We start from the raw sequence: 13567 nt of genomic DNA on the forward strand, positions 1-13567 counted from the left end.
CCGCTAATCTATTCTCAAACACTCTCTTTGCCCCTCTTATTTCCTTCTTCAGTCCTCCTCTGCACTTTCTGTATTTTGCTTGATTCTTTACTGTGTTATGAACCTGACATTTATCATAAGCCTCCTTTTGCTGTTTCATTTTAATCTCTATAGAAATTCGGTGCATTTGCGTCTCTCGTTAGCGCCCCCCGGGGGAAGCTAACGAGGCGCAAACTTTTCGCCCAGGCACGGCGCTGCTAACGACTCCCGCTAAATTCAGCTGGAGTTTAGCGGCGGCGGTAACCGGTAGCGCCCCGCTCCATTGTGCAGGCAATGACGACGTCATCACCGTGCGCAGCGCCCTGTTTTCGCCCCGCCTGCAAAATCGGCTTGCGCCAGGCGATGACAGCGACCGATTCAGGGGGCGGGAATGGAGCGGTGGGAGGCTCGGGGGGTGATTAGTAAAGGGGAGGTGGCGGACGGGGGGAAAAAAATTCGGCCGACTTACTTGTCGCGGCCCATTGCCTCTTTGAACAGGGGGCCCGTGCCGCGATCTGGCAGCCCGGCACTCCTCTTGTGTGCCTAGGCGAGAGTGCTTCCATTGAGCCATGGCTACACTTCAATCATGGCCACTGTATTACAATTAAATGTAATAGAGTGGTCAGTGGAACCTATTAACTAACCAGTTCAGCTGGATTGGCCCTATACACTGGAGAATGTATTTGTTACTAATCTTTTTGAGTAGGATGCAGATACATTGAATGCTCTCCCAGTGTTTGAAATATTTGCAAATTAAGCCACAAATTGGCAAATTATAAAATATTCTTGATTCCAGATTAATTCAGGGCCTTGGGCATTTGATCAGAGTTGTAGGTTTAGCCATTGCTGATTAAAGGGGTCCTGTGTAGATTTCTTTTGGCTGGAGCAGGGTATTAAAGTCCCTCGGTATATGGGCATTCCCGGAGTCAGGATTTCTCAGGATTATCCCATTGGTTGGACTAAGTCAACTTAGTTTGAGATGAAATGATTCCAGTTCGATGAGATATACATGAGCATGACTCCAAATTTCCCTGGGGCACAACATGGGGGTGAAAGGTCTGGAAGAGGTCTGGTGGGGGTGCAGAATTGGGCAGGGCCTGTTCTTGGTTTGATACTGTCACCGGGAGGGTGATCTAAAAGAATTAAAGGAAAGACTTGCATTTATATAACGCTTTTCACGACCACCGGACGTCTCAAAGCGCTTTACAGCCAATGAAGTACTTTTGAAGTGTAGTCACTGTTGTAATGTGGGAAACGCGGCAGCCAATTTGCCAACAGCAAGCTCCCACAAACAGCAATGTGATAATGACCAGGTAATCTGTTTTAGTGATGTTGGTTGAGGGATAAATAACGACAAGTTCGGTGTCCTTTGAGACGACATTAGTCATGATCTAAGATCACGTAACAGGGTGGGTCACGAGAAGGCAGTTATCATCCCCCCAGGCAGGGCCTGTCAATCCCCCTCTCCCACAGAAGGCACCCCGAGGACAACTCCAAGCACCGAACTACATGTCATTTAATCATTCTCCAGTGAAGCTCACCGAGGGTCTGGGTCCGGGTGTTGCCCTCACCTCTCCCAGGAGTCTGAGTCGCAAAGGTCAGCAGTGGAGCTGGGCTCCCAACCCATCAGACTTATGGCGATGGAAGGGGTCCAAAGGTGTTTGATTCCCATATGTCCTGGGAGGACTGAGTGGTGCCATCGGTGAGAGTGCTGTCGCTCCAACTCTAGAGCCAGCCTCGGCCATGGGCGAAAACTCTTGTTCCTTTTGGGGCATCCCATACATTGAGGATTGGCAGCTCGGTCCAGTTCCCTGTTGGTGGAGTTATAAAACATCAAACTCATTACAAGTCAGCTGGCGTTCCCAATCAGCAATCCCAGAAGGATGGGTGGTTGCGGAATTTAAAATTCGCACTGATAGAGTTGAAGACGTCCTTTGAGGTTGGATTCAAGGCTCACAGTGGGACAGAGGAAGGGGAACTTTTGTATCTGACTGGCTGTCGCTGACCTGAAGCACTGGATGCTGATTCAGCCGCCTGGATTGTCCTTGGCGATCAGACCTGATTGCAGCAGAGAGTGAGGCAGAACCTGGCATGAGGCATAGCGCCAGCTCACCGCCGCAGCCGCAATTTCCCGCTAGCAGGGGACTTGTCTCTGCTCACCGGCCCTTCACCCACCCCAGTCACCCCAGCTTCCCGGGACTGCCATGTGAATGGTGGCGGTTAAACCGGGGGGTAGCTGGGGTAATGGTCCTGAGGTCAGGGAATGGAGGGAGAGTTGCATAGTTGAGAGCTCCTCTTCCTCCAAGTAGGCCCCCTCCAAGGCCACGGTTCTGCTGTTCTTTGGGACTCTTCTGCCCCGTTGAAGGCCTGGCCGCCTGTTCTGGTCCTGAGCAGCGTCACTGGGATTGGGCACCGGCCGCTGCCACTCTGCCTCTGGGCAACCCGGACTCAGCCAGTGTGCAGCCAATGACCCCCGACCCAGGGAAATGGGCTCGGATTGGGGTTAAGTCAAAGGGGTGAGCGGAAATTCCTCCCCACCGCTATTTCACCTCCACGTGGAGAAGCTCAGCTTCAGTGTCAACTGGGGGAAAGAGTTCAGTTCCTGAGCACTAAAATCCCTCACTTCGATGGGTCTGAACCCCTCCCCCCCGAAAAAAAATTAAATTTAAAAAGCAGTGTTTGCACATCTGAGCCACAATCTCAATCCAGCAGGGCACTTTCACTGAGTGTTGGGTGATAAAAGTTCACAAGTCCCAGCTCTATAATAAACCAGAGTTTCACTGTAGAGCACCAGTGATGACATCCAGACCCATTGGGTGTGAAACTCCTCCATGGACAAAGCGCCCACTGACAAATTGGCCGCCAGTTTCACATGGTTCCAGAAATAGGCTGTCAATTTCACCCCCATTTTTTTGATTCAAAAAATTGGAGCTGGATCAATCCAACTGTGCCCAGCCTTGATTTGTAAGGGATATTTTAAGATGGGGAGCATAGCAGTCAATCAGATCTTTTTTTAATCAATAATGCATCCAGTTCAGAAAAAAGTATAATAACGCATTTTCATTCCCTCTGCTAGCTCGTGATGTTGTTGCAAAGTTGAACGACCTTGGAATTAACACCACGACCGACTTTAATTGGATTGCCCAGTTGCGTTATTATTGGGAAAAGAGGAAAATCGTTGTTCGAATGATTACAACCACAGTGCCTTACGGCTATGAATACCTGGGGAACACAGGAAGGCTTGTCATCACTCCCCTGACTGACAGGTGCTATAGGTAAGAGCAACCAGCAGCAAGGAGGCTGACATGTGCTGTCAGCAGACTGCAGTGTCTCTGTTGAGATATCAGAGCTCAGACTGCATTATTAATTCTACTGTCATTATAGGCGTGTAACACTGAATCCAAGATTACATTTAACAATGGCAGGAATTGTTAAAATATATGAATAAAAAACAGAATAGCTCCTTTCGATTCACTACTTAAAGCCAATTTTTAAAGATATCAAGAGTTAGAGGGGTAGATTTTCAACTTGTCCCCGGGTATAAAACTGGCGCTGTGTATCAGACCGTTATACAAACCACCCGGTTTTTACTCGACTAAAATCAAAGGGAATGAGCATCCTGTGGTTTTGAGGACGGTCGAACGTCGCCAGTATCAGGTCTGCCTGACCTCTGCACATCCTACTCACAGCACAATCCGAATAATCACATCGCTGCCCTACAGAGAATGGCAAGTGTGGGGTATCTTCAGAGAGACAAGGCCCATTTGCAGATCCTCATCAACTATCCTCATTCTCAACTAAATCATCAAATAACAATAAACACAGGTTCTTCAAAAGCAATCTGGTTTCTAAGATTTGGTGCTGAGATTGAGACTGGTTTATTGTGCATTGTGCCCTGTGAGGTGGCAATGATTTGACATATCAGAATCCCATGCCGGAATTAGTTATTTGTTCATTTGGAGTCAGCTGTCATTTTTCCTGATTGATTTTTCTCCTCCTTTAGTTCCCTTGCTTCTTCCTTGAACAACATTTTCCCTTTTAATCCCTTTTATAGATATTTTTTTTTTAAAACAAAAGAGGTGAAGTAAGCACATACTGCAGTTCATTAAAAATCATTCCAAGCAGATGTAAGTGAATCGTAACAGCAAAAAAAACCTGACCTTGACCTCTAGATGTAAAGGTTGCTAGCACAGCTCAACGCGAGAGAACTTGTAAACTGTCCCTGCAGATTACAGGGCACCATCAACTCCACCGATTCTTCTTGCAGGATCCTAATGGGAGCTTTACACCTGAACCTGGGAGGGGCTCCGGAAGGACCTGCAGGAACTGGGAAAACAGAAACTTGCAAAGATCTGGCCAAAGCAGTGGCTAAACAGGTACAGGGAATGCTGGGGGGCTGGGGCGGGATTGCCATATGCCAAAGGTTAACAACATGCGTATTTTTACAATCTGTTTGCAAAAGTAGTGGATCCTTCTTTAACCATTGTGTGTCAAAGTATTTGCTCACAATGTAAAACCTCATGACAGGCACCAGCATGAAGAAAGGCTGACAGGGGACACTTCTCAGAGCAGGAGCCGACGAGCATTTGCCCTGTCAGTAAACCGTCCTGAAGCTCTCCAGCTGCACAGGGACTGAGAACCATTCAGCCGGTTAGCAGGTGCAGTGACTCTAGATCCACATCCTGTCTCTCTCTTACACTGAGCTGCTCCCACACCTGGCCGCACAGGATTCTAAATCCAGTCACAAAACACTTACTTCGAACAGTTTCTGTTCTTTGTTCTGGGAGCTGCAGATGTTCCCCACCACGTCAATAAGACTGGCTCAGCAGACAGATATCATGATCACAAACAAGGACACCTGCCACCAGTGACACCTCGGCGGGCAATGTGACGTCCCCACTTGTATTTTATTTTGCATCCTCTCACACAACCTTTACACCTGCTTGTTCCTCGGTTGCAGGTTTGATTATCCTGCCCTGTCAGAAATCATTTGTTCCATTATCATGAGGCAATGAATACATTTCCTACTATTGTGAGTCTCAGGCTGTTCAAATCATGCTTTTTTTCATTTTGCACAAATAGGGGACTCTTGGATATGAGACAGAATATAACAGACAGTATTAATGTGCTTTTTTAATGCTGAATCCATTACATAGAATTAGAAAGTATTTACAGCACAGAAACAGGCCATCCGGCCCAACTGGTCCGTGCCGGTGTTTATGCTCCACATGAGCCTCCTCCCACCCCTACTTCACCTCACCCCATCATCATACCCTCTATCCCTTTCTCCCTCATGTGTTTATCCAGCTTCCCCTTAAATGCATCTCTGCAACTTCGCCTCAACCACTCCTTGTAGCGAGTTCCACATTCTCACCACTCTCTGGGTAAAGAAGTTTCTCCTGAATTCCTACTGGATTTATTAGTGACCATCTTATATTTATGACCCTTAGTTTTGGACCCCCCACAAATGGAAACCTCTTCTCTGTGTCTACCCTATCAAACCCTTTCATAATCTTAAAGACCTCCATCAGGTCACCCCTCAGCCTTCTCTTTTCTAGAGGAAAGAGCCCCAGCCTGTTCACTCTTTCCTGATATGTATCTCTCTTCTGGTATCATCCTAGTAAATCTTTTTTCACCTTCTACAGCGCCTTTTATAATATGGAGACCAGAACTGTTCATAGTGTGGTCTAACCAAGGTTCAATACAAGTTTAACTTGACTTCTCTGCTTTTCAATTCTATCCCACTAGAAATGAACCCCAGTGCTTTGTTTGCATTCTTATGGCCTTATTAATCTGCGTCGCTACTTTTAGTGATTTGTGTATCTCACCCCCAGATCCCTCTGCTCCTCTTCCCAATTTAGACACTTATTTTCCAAGGAATATGTGGCCTCCTTATTCTTCCTACCAAAAGGTACCACCTTACACTTACCTATATTAAAGTTAATTTGCCATTTACATGCTCATTCTGCAAATTTATTAATTCTTCCATTATTTTGTCGCAGTTCTCCTCTGTATCAACGACACGCACAAGATTTGGTGTCATCTGCAAATTTTGAAATTGTATTTCCAATTCCCGAGCCCAAATCGTTTATGTAAATTGTGAGCAGTGGTCCCAGCACCGATCCTTGTGGAACACCACTTCCTACCATTTGCCAATATGAGTAACTACCTTTAATCTCTGCCCTCTGTTTTCTGTTGTCTAGCCCGGCTTGTTAGCCATTCTGCTACTTGTCCCCTGACTCCACGTATTCTGACCTTACTCACAAGTCTAATGTGCGATACCTTATCAAAGGCCTTTTGGAAATCTAAATATAGTACATCTACTACATTATCCTTATCTACGCTTTCTGTTACTTCTTCAAAGAATTCAATATGGTTGGTCAAGCATGACCTTCCCTTTGAAATCTGTGCTGACTACTTTATTTGGTTTCGAGATGTTTTTCTATTACATCTTTGAGTAAAGATTCCATTATCTTTCCTACCACCAATGTTATGCTAACTGGTCTATAGTTCCCTGGACTTATTCCATCTCCCTTTTTAAATGTAGGAATCACATTAGCTGTCCACCAGTCCTCTGGCACTATTCCCTTTTCTAATGAATTTTTACACATTATACAGTATATAATAATGCATCAGCTATCTTTTCTCTAACTTCTTTTAATATGCGTGGATGTACTCCATCCAGGCCAGGGGTTTTATCCTCTCCAAGTTTGATTAGTTTATCAATTATCTCCCCCCTTCTACCTTAAATGTCTTGATATCTTTTTTGATCTCTTCATCCAATGTCATGTCCACCCTGTTAATCTCCCTGGTAAATACCGAGGCCAAGTAATTTCTGCCATTTCGCTGTTATTAGCTGTGAGTTTATCGTGTGTATCTCTTAGTGGCCCTGTCCCTATCCTAACTTTTCTTTGGTTATTTGTGTGTCTGTAGAATACTTTACTATTCCTTTTTATATTCCTTGCTAATTTTGGAGTTTGTCATCATCTCCTTTATTGTCTATGTACTTAGTGTATGTCTTTTTCTTTAGTTTCAATTTTGCCCTTATCTCCTTATTCATCGACGGTGTGTCGTTATTGGCTCATTTGTCCTGGACTCTATTGATCACCATTTTTAATGTTTCCCACTGCTGTTCCATTTCTTTGTCAGTGAATATTTCCAGTTTATTTTTCCTAGTTCCATTCTCATCCCCTTCGTCCTATCCACAGCTCCGGTTCAGGTGCAGCCCGTCCCAGCGGTACAGCTCCCTCCTGTCCCAGTACTGGTGCCAGCGTCCCATGAAATGGAACCCGTCCTTCCCACACCAGACTTTCAGCCACATATTCACCTTATTGATCAGCCTATCCCTATGCTAATTAGCACGTGGCTCAGATAGTAATCCAGAGATTACCACCCATGAGCTCCTGTTTTTTAATTTGGTTCCTAACTTCTGATACTCCTTTAGTAAGACCTCCTCCATGTTCTTCCCTATGTCATTGGTCCCAATATGGACCACAACAACTGGATCTCCTTCCCTTTCTAAGTTCCTCTTCAGTTGCTCTGAGATAGAATCATAGAATATAGAACCTTGCAGCACAGAAGGATGCCGTTCGGCCCGTCGTGCCTGTGCTGGCTCTTTGAAAGAGCCGTCGTGCTCAGTCCCACCCCCCGCTTTTTGTCCGTAACCCTGTGAGTTCCTCATCCTCCAGAACCGTCCAACTCCCTTTTAAAATTATTGATGGAATCAGCTTCCACCACCTGTTCAGGTTGAGCGATCCCGATCCCAAAAAAATTCTCCTCATCTCCCCTCTAGATCTTTCACCAATGATTTTAAATCTGTGACCTCTGGTTATTGACCCACTCACCAGAGGGAATAGTTTTTCTTGATCTACTCCATCAAAACCTCTCATCGTCTTGTAAACCTCTATTAGGTCACCTCTTAACCTTCTCTGTTCCAAGGAGATCAGTCCGAACTTTTCCAACCTCTCCTCATAACTGAAGCCCCTCATCCCTGGTAACATCCTGGTAAACCTCCTCTCTACCCTCTCTAAGGCCTTGACATCTTTGTGAAGTGTGGGGCCCAGAATTGTCCACAATACTCCAGCTGAGGCCTAACCCGTGAATTATAAAGTTCCAGCCTGATCACTTTGTTTTTAGATTCTATTCCTCTTTATAAACCCAAGTAACCCACATGCTTTTTTAACCACCTTATCAACATGTCCTGCCACCTTTAAGGATTTGTGTACATGGACACCAAGGTCTCTCTGCTCATCTACACTTCTCCAGATCGTGCTATTTATAGTTCACTGTCTTTCCATATTAGTTCTCCCAAAGTGCATCACTTCACACTTCTCCACATTGAACTCCATCTGCCGTGCTTCTGCCCATTTCACCATCCTGTCTATGTCATCCTGAAGCCAATAACTATCCTCACCATGATCTATTAATTTGCCAAGCTTCGTATCATCTGCAAACTTTATAATGCTGCTCCCTACACTGAGTCTAAGTTGTTTATAAAAATTGAAAAGAGTAATGGACCCAAAACTGGCCCTTGGAGAACACCACTGCAAACCACCTCCCAGTCTGAAAAACATCCATCCACCAGCACCCTTTACCTTCACCTTTGAACCGGGTAGGCAAAGCACCCTTCTTGGCCACGACTGCAGAGGACTCTATCTATTCCCCCTAATTATCGAGTCCCCTATGACCAATAGATATGGGGTGGTGCCAGAGGACTGGAGAATTGCAAATGTTACACCATTGTTCAAAAAAGGGTATAAAGATAAACCCAGCAATTACAGGGCAGTCACTTTGACCTCGGTAGTGGGGAAGTTTTTAGAAACAGTAATCAGGGACAAAATTAACAGTCACTTGGCCAAGTGTGGATTAATTAAGGAAAGCCAGCACGGATTTGTTAAAAGCAAATCATGCTTAACTAACTTGATTGAGTTTTTTGATGAGGTAACAGAGAGGGTTGATGAGGGCAATGTGGTTGATGTGGTGTACACGGATTTCCAAAAGGCTTTTGACAAAGTGCCACATAAAAGGCTTGCCAGCAAAGTTGAACCCCATGGATTAAAAGGGACAGTGGCAGCATGGATACGAAATTGGCTAAGTGACTGGAAACAGAGAGTAGTGGTGAACGGTTTTTCGGACTGGAGGAAGGTACACAGTGGTGTTCCCCAGGGATCGGTTCTAGGACCACTGTTTCTCTTGATATATATTAATGACTTGGACATGGGAGTACAGGGCACAATTTCAAAATTTGCAGATGACACAAACTTTGGAAGTATAGGGAACAGTGAGGAGGAGAGTGATAGACTTCAGGAAGACATAGACAGGCTGGTGAAATGGGCAGACATGTGGCAGATGAAATTTAACGCAGAAAAGTGTGAAATGATGCATTTTGGTAGGAAGAACAAGGAAACATAATATAAACTAAAGGGTACAATCCTAAAGCGGGTGCACAAACAGAGAGACCTGGGGGTATATGTGCACAAATCGTTGAAGGTGGCAGGGCAGGTTGAGAAAGCAGTTAAAAAGGCTTACAGGGTCCTGGGCTTCATGAATAGAGGCATAGAGTACAAAAGTGTGGAAATTATGATGAACCTTTATGAAACACTGGTTCGGCCTCAACTGGAGCATTGTGTCCAATTCTGGGCACCGCCCTTTAGGAAGGATATGAAGGCCTTAGAGAGGGTGCAGAAAAGATTTACGAGAATGATTCCAGGAATGAGGGACTTCAGTTACATGGATAGACTGGAGAAGCTGGGGTTGTTCTCCTTGGAGCAGAGAAGATTGAGAGGAGATTTGATAGAAGTGTTCAAAATCATGAGGGGTCTGGACAGAGTAGATAGAGAGAAACTGTTCCCATTGGCAGAAGGGTTGAGAACCAGAGGACACAGATTTAAGGTGATTGGCAAACGAGCCAAAGGCGACGTAAGAAAATACTTTTTTACTCAGCGAGTGGTTAGGATCTGGAATGCGCTGCCTGAAAGGGTGGTGGCGGCAGATTCAATCACGGCTTTCAAAAGGGAGTTGGATAAGTACCTGAAGGAAAGAAATTTGCAGGGCTACGGAGAAAGGGCGGAGGAATGGGACTAGCTGAAGTGCTCTTGCAGAGAGCCGGCACGGGCTTGACAGGCCGAATGGCCTCCTTCTGTGCTGTAACCATTCTATGATCTTTCTATTCTGCCCTTCCCCCCTTGGACTGTTTCCTGCTCCACAGTGGCATGGTTAGGCTGTCTGCCCCGCAGCCTGCATCCTTATCCTCACAGGTAGCAAGTACATTGTACCTGTTGGACAGGACCAGTGTCTGCGGGAACTCCTGCTCTATCTCCCCTTGATTCCCCTTAACTTGCTGACTGATAGTCACACTCTCGCCTTCCTGCACCTATGTTTTCTTCTGAGGTGTGACTGGACTCTGGAGAAAACTATCCAAAACTTACTCCCCCTCCCTTAAGTGTAAGAGTGTCTCTAACTCGCACTCCAGCTCAAAGGCTCTGAGCCGGGCAGTCTCAAGCCACAGACATTTACTGCAGATGTGGCAATCCGGGACAGTCTCACTGTCCACAAATAGGGATATGGGGAGAGAGCGGGGCTGTGGGATTAGTTTGGGATTGATACAGGGCTATGAGGAGAGAGTGGGGCAGTGGGATTAGTTTGGGATTAATACAGGGCTATGGGGAGAGAGCCAGGCAGTGGGATTAGTTTGGGATTGATACAGGGCTATGGGGAGAGAGCGGGGCAGTGGGATTAGTTTGGGATTGATACAGAGCTATGGGGAGAGAGCGGGGCAGTGGGATTAGTTTGGGATTGATACAGGGCTATGGGGAGAGAGCGGGGCAGTGGGATTAGTTTGGGATTGATACAGGGCTATGGGGAGAGAGTGGGGCAGTGGGATTAGTTTGTGATTGATACAGAGCTATGGGGAGAGAGTGGGACAGTGGGATGAGTTTGTGATTGATGCAGAGCTATGGGGAGAGAGTGGGACAGTGGGATTAGTTTTGGATTGATGCAGGGCTATGGGGAGAGAGCAGGACAGTGGGATTAGTTTGGGATTGATACAGAGCTATGGGGAGAGAGCGGGGCAGTGGGATTCGTTTGGGATTGATACAGAGCTATGGGGAGAGAGTGGGACAGTGGGATTAGTTTTGGATTGATGCATGGCTATGGAGAGAGAGTGGGACAGTGGGATGAGTTTGGGATTGATACAGAGCTATGTGGAGAGAGCGGGGCAGTGGGTTTGGTTTGGGATTGATACAGGGCTATGGGGAGAGAGCGGGACAGACTGGGACTGGCTTTATCAATGTTAAATTTTGTGTATGCGCAAAACTGTGAATGAGTCGCGCAGCCTCTTGAAGGGGCCGCACCTCCCCCCAAAATATTAGGGGTACATTGGGTGGACTGCACTGTGAGTTTGACGGGGGTCCCTCAGAACAGCTGTAAACCTGTTTGGGTCCCTGATACACCGAGTCTCGGCCTTTAGTTACAGGTCCAGAATAGCCTTGTGGAGCTGGAGTCTCAGCCCACCCCCGTAAGGCCAATGATTTAAGAGACCCTCAGTCGGGGCCTTGCCCAGCATCGACACAGGTGTGCCTGGCCTCACCAGAAGGAGCTCGCCAGCACCCGTGGAAGTGGAGCTGACCGGGGGTGGTCTAGGCCGGGGCCCAGTCCTGGGCTGGGAAGCTTTTACCAGCATTTTCAGCGATGGTGGAGAGCCACAGATGAACCCCCACCCCCACCCCTCCACCGATGGCCTGCTCCTGGAGGTACCATCCCATACCCTGCGAAGGTCAGTGGGGCCTGTGGCAGAGTCGAGTGGTGATCCCAGTGTATTGCACCCTGTGGATTTTCTGGGCCTATATAGTCTATTGTCCTGCTAACTTGTGCCTTGCACTATATTTGTTTTCAGTATGGTGTTCTTTATGTATATTTTACAAGAACTATTCAATAATCTTCTATTTTACAGTGTGTTGTGTTTAACTGTTCTGATGGGCTAGACTATAAAGCGATGGGAAAGTTTTTCAAAGGTCTGGCACAGTCTGGAGCTTGGGCTTGTTTCGATGAATTTAATCGTATCGAGCTAGAGGTAATTTAAACAACGCTGTTTTACAAATAAGTTTTAAACAAAGTCTTATTATGACTGTGGTATTAATGGACAATCACCGCAAAAATTACAACTGTTAACATTTCACACTTACTGTTTGAAGTGACAAAGCTGCGCAAATTAAATGTAAAACTTTTTAAAATTGGCAATATGCATTTTTCTAATGATTTTTGATACGAATGAGAAATACATTTTTATTTTATTAATTCGCTACTATAAACCTGTATTTATATGTTACGTTTATTTATTTCTGTGCAATCAGTGCCATTTTCCAGTATTTCTATTTGTCTATGTATTATCAAAAGTCCTGCATATGTCAGAAAGCAGAGAGTAGGGATTAAAGGTAGTCACTCAGACTGGCAGAAGGTGGGAAGTGGTGTTTCACGAGGATCGGTGCTGGGACCACTGCTGTTCACCATTTACATAAACGATATGGACTCGAGAATCAGATCTACAATTACAAATTTTGTGGACAACACCAAATTGGGGGGGGTGTAATTCACACAGAGGAGGATGGCGACAAAATACAAGCAGACATTAATATATAGATAAGTGTGAGGTAATACATTTTAGTATGAAGAATAAGGCGGCCACACACTGAAGGGATATTTACTAGTCCTAGCCCCTTTGGGGCTATCCCGGATCAGGCGTATTTCTCAGATGTTCACTTTCAACTAAAGGTTGAGGTAGCCGAATCCTAAAGACGCTTAACTGGGTCTAAAGGTCCGGGCTGTCTCTCCCTAAAGGAAAGGAACAACCCGAGAATGTTACCATCCTCCAGATAGCGCTTTTAATAAGTTTAGCCAGACTGTAACGTCACGGATTTTATGAGGGTCCGGAGGTCTCCTTCAGAAATGTAACTCTTCACCAAAGAGTGTACAGAGATTGAGTTTGTGAGTTATTGATACAGAAGACTTATGTGAAACAATTCTAAAAATATATAGAGATTTATTAAAAGAACCTGTTATAAATCTCATCATCATCAAGAAACTACCCATGAAATAATGCTGGACGGCCAGCTGGTGGCGCCATCCAAGGAGTATAAATACTCGGGCATGGGCCCAGCTTTCCAGGGACATTTTGTAAGACAGGAACTAGTGAAGTACAACTAGACCTCCATGTTCTGAAACAAGTTGATTAAAGCCTTGCTTTATACTCAAACCAAGTGTGTAGTGAGTTTTATTATGTCAGAACCGACATGCAATTTACAGTTGGTGAATCCGTCAATTGCAATGTTAACAGTCCTAAAAAGAGAAAAAATATGATCTTATTTTTAACAGAGAATCTCACTTTTAAATCTTAACTTCGCTACAGTTCTTAAAATTTTCTATACAGGACATCCATCAATATCAAAATATCTTTGCTCCCCGAGTTACAAAGAGTGGAAGACCACAGAGCCGCCTCTGTAGTCGAGAATCGCCTTGCCTGATTAAAGCGACTCTGCTATCTCATTTGAGACTT

The 13567-nt window shown here is 45.5% G+C and overlaps 1 long non-coding RNA gene across 1 annotated transcript; it reads left to right on the forward strand.

The window, feature by feature from the left end:
• The first annotated feature begins 3122 nt into the window (after positions 1 to 3122).
• On the forward strand, positions 3123 to 12265 carry LOC147105496 (uncharacterized). The gene is made up of 3 exons (XR_015081502.1): positions 3123 to 3293; positions 4286 to 4394; positions 11969 to 12265. It is a non-coding gene; the product is annotated as an uncharacterized LOC147105496 (long non-coding RNA).
• The last annotated feature ends 1302 nt before the right edge of the window (positions 12266 to 13567 follow it).

This window comes from Somniosus microcephalus, chromosome 17 (genome assembly GCF_052327205.1).
Source record: "Somniosus microcephalus isolate GS21.2 chromosome 17, FLI_Smic_1.0, whole genome shotgun sequence".
Taxonomy (NCBI): Eukaryota; Metazoa; Chordata; class Chondrichthyes; order Squaliformes; family Somniosidae; genus Somniosus; species Somniosus microcephalus.